A 4017-nucleotide genomic window follows, 5' to 3' on the forward strand; every position below is an offset into this window, starting at 1 on the left:
TAAAATAAGGGGAAGAGAAAAATAAATAAACAACACACCAAACAACACACACACACAAACAATATAAATTATATATATATATTAATATAATAAATAATAAGTATATATATAAATAGTATATATATATATGAATAAAAAATAAATATATATATATTAATATAATATATATATTATATATAATATATATATATATATATATATATACAAAGAAATATAAATAAATATATATATATAGATATTATGTAATATAAAAATAAATAAAAAAAAAAAAATATACAAACAAAACACAAAAAAAAAAAAAAAAAAAAAACAAAAAACAACTAAATTATATATAATATATATAATATATATATATATAATAATAATATAATATATAATATATATTAATTACGGGGTGATGGAAAGAATTGAAATAAATATATAATATATAAAATAAGATTTTATATATATAATAAGATAATATTTTATATATATTATATATTATATAAAATATATAACATACACGGGTAATAATAAAATATATAGATTTATATTATATACTATATATATATATATATATATATAAAACTATAATAAATATATATATATATATATATACTGAATAAATATATAATTATGACATATATATATATATATTATAATTTTTAAAAAACCACACACATATATCATATATATATATTTTATATATATAATATATTTTATATTATATAGTATCTATATATTATATAAATATTATATTTGTGTCGTGTGTTTTTGTGTTAGTGTGTTATTATTGTATTATTATATATATTTTTATATATATATAGATATTATATATCATAATATATAATATTTATATATTAAAATATATATAAATTATTATATATAAAAATATAATTATATATAACACCAGCACGGTAAATATATAAATAATATACGGATAATACATAAAAATGTTTGTTATAAAGTTATATATACTTTTATGATAACAACCCTTAGAATAATAATATTTTTTAAAATGTCTTTTCCATATTTTAATTAAAATTTCATTTTTTTCTTGTTTAATTTTTTTTTTAGATATCATATTATTCTTTTATTTATTTAATTTGTACCACAATTTCTTTTTTCTTTGATGAAGAGATGTTTATGCGCAAGATAGACATTGTTAATTTTACTTAATAATTATACATTTTTGTATCAACGCCGATATATTTATTTTCATCAATAAAAAGAGATTTGAATGGATTATAAGTTAAACAAATGGGATAACATAAGAAATATAATTTCCCTAAGATAATAAGGACGGATGTAAAGTCATATAATTTTCGGGTATGCATGTAAGTTTTTCATTCGTTGTTTTTTCCTCCAACCTGGCTTTAAGAAATTCCTTTTTGACTTAAGGCTTTCGCAGATTCAGGAATTGAACATCTTTTATAAAAACACGAGGATAATTAAAAATTTCTTTTAGGAAAAGAGAAGTTTTTTTTATTTATATAATATTATACAGTGGGTACTAAACTGAAATAATAAGGTATAAAGCGGGGCCCAATCATTTCTGCGAAGTGCAGGGAAAGAGGGAGGGTGGGATCGGCAGTTAGATATGAAGAACTATTTCCTTTTTTTGCAATTTGGATTGCCACAAACTTGTTATAAAACGAGAAAGGGAAGCAAGACAGGAATACACTTCCATCATTATCTGGGGAGAAAATCAAAATATGAAGGATATCTCCTTTTTGTAGAAGGAGGGGGGTGGGGGGAGGAGGGCGAGGGGGGAAGGTTAGAATTCCTTGAATAAACTCTCATTCTTTCGCCAGCTTCTTTTTCCAAGTCGCCCCCCCTATTTTTCCCCTTTGTGGTGAAGGCTTGAGAACACTAGTGATACAATTCTAAGCCTTCATCCAGATTATCACAAACAAGGAACTTCTCCATGCACTTTGAGGGGGGGGGGAGGGAGAGGGGGAGGGGGAATGAGACATGAATCATATATGTACGCCAGGCAGGAGAGGAAACGGATCCCGTGGATTTGGAAAGGGGGTCATGGAAAGGAAAGGGCAGGAGAAAAAAAAGAAGGGGAGATGGAGTTAACCTGGCGTAGAATACATGAGATGAAGACACTAAAAGACACATAACCCCGCTTGATTGACAGGAGGGTCGGCTGACTTGGAAAAATGGCAGGGAGGAGAAGAAGGAGAGAGGAAGGAGAAAGTACTATCTTTGGGCGTCAAAAAAAATAAAAGTTACCGGATTTAAACACGAGCCAAAATCAGAATATTATCGCTGTACACGGTTCGCGTCCGGACTGAGTCTGCGACCAGGGCTCGAGGCGGATGGAAAGGTTGCTTTCCGTCCGCTCTTCGCCAGAAGAGAGAAAACGAGAGGGAAGTGTAAGGTGATACGAAGTGACTTATGAAGTCCTTTGTTTGGGAAACAAACCGGGGAAAACTATCGCTTCACCATTTTTTTTCTTTTTTTCAAGAGCCTTACCAACTATAGGCCCTGCCCTTCGAATTCACGGTTCGATATCCCCCTCGTTTCCCCCCCCCCGTGACCCCAGAGGCAGGAGGCACCGGGGGAGGAGTGTGGAGGGGAGGCATCAGGCGGGGGGCGAGCGAGGGGTTAACTAACACAACACCACAGTCCATTTCGACGATGTTCACATTATCCTTCTGCACTTAATTTCACGTTCTTTCTAGAAGGGCGTGATTCAACTGATATGCGATAAAAGGGAACACAGAAAAAATCCCCAGGAAAAAAAACGGGAAAAAAATTCCGACCAAAGAGGTTGGTTCGACTTCAGACTCACTTTGACTCCGCCCATGTTGAGGGAGGAAGGGGGGGGGGAGAGGGGGGGAGTGAGAGGGACCGTCGGCAGTCCATGTTGAGGGAGGAAGGGGGGGGGGCGAGATGGGAGGGAGTGATGAGGGACCGTCGCCAGTTCCCATGTTGAGGGAGGAAGGGGGGGGGGGGAGATGGGAGGGAGTGATGAGGAAGGGGACTAGGTAACAAGCTGGGTTAAGGAGTGATTGCGAGAGGGTTAGGGTGAAAGGGGATATGGGAAAGGATCATAAAAGGAGGAGAGAAGGGCGGGGCGGAGGGCAGCTTGTGTGGCACTGTGCCCCTATACTTGAAGGCACTGACATAGACGGCTACGATTTATCATGAAGGCACAGCGTGAACGCTCAGTTACAACGTCTCCGTGCATGTATATACAAAATATAGTACTATTAACCGTGATTACGATAACAACGCGGATGGCAAATATAAGCCTATAGTTATGAATTTTTATATATATATAATAGATAAGGCAATTTGTAAACACTTATGAATCATTTGTGGACGGACTGGAAAGGTGCGGCGATAACATTTTATTTCCTTACGTATAATTTATACTGTTCAATGTACAGTGTCGTTTTATTACAAAAGGTCCCTCTGCAGGAGTGAATCCTCCAGTTATACACACTTTGCACCTTCAAAAGTCAAGTCATTTGCAAAGATTTAAATAGCTGAATTCTTGACACTTTACTCGGCTCTACCCAAAGAAAAAACAAAGAAATGATAATCATCATAATTACAAAAAAGAAAGAGAAAGAGAAAAAATAAACCTAATTAATACAACTCACTGTCATTAGTTCACCATGTTAAATAGGGCTGACTTACAACTTACTTTGGTTCGATGCTAACTGACTAGTCCCTAACTGTGTGACGAGGAACTACCACGCAAGTCACACCACTGGCCTGCGTCTAACACCTGCGCTGCGGCCATACATAATTTGCAATTTAACCGGCGCTGCGGTCCTCGTCTGCGTTTTTTTTGTGTGTCGCCGACTGCTGTCCGCCTCTTTCTGGCAGAGGTCGGCAGTTTCTTTCTGGGCCGCTGGTGGTTAGGGATCCAGAAGGGGTTCCTTCGGTGCCCTTTCTTCCTTCTGGTTCTTCTTCCACAAGTTAAGACAGCGAGGTGGGCCTTCCCGCCTCCAGCGACTGCGTGCGAAGACGCGCGTTGAATCAGCCAAGTGTGAAGGAGGTCTCGTAGGGGGGGGC

General features: G+C 35.4%; 1 protein-coding gene across 1 annotated transcript in view; it reads right to left on the bottom strand.

Annotated features, from left to right (window-relative positions):
- Positions 1 to 3791: 3791 nt before the first annotated feature.
- LOC119583538 (zinc finger protein Gfi-1b-like) overlaps positions 3792 to 4017 on the bottom strand; it is a 52540-nt gene continuing 52314 nt past the window's right edge. Inside the window, exon 6 of the mRNA XM_037932071.1 lies at positions 3792 to 4017. This exon is cut by the window's right edge and continues 1263 nt beyond it. The gene's annotated coding sequence lies outside the window, so the exon portion shown is untranslated.

The sequence above is a fragment of the Penaeus monodon genome, chromosome 17 (genome assembly GCF_015228065.2).
Source record: "Penaeus monodon isolate SGIC_2016 chromosome 17, NSTDA_Pmon_1, whole genome shotgun sequence".
Taxonomy (NCBI): Eukaryota; Metazoa; Arthropoda; class Malacostraca; order Decapoda; family Penaeidae; genus Penaeus; species Penaeus monodon.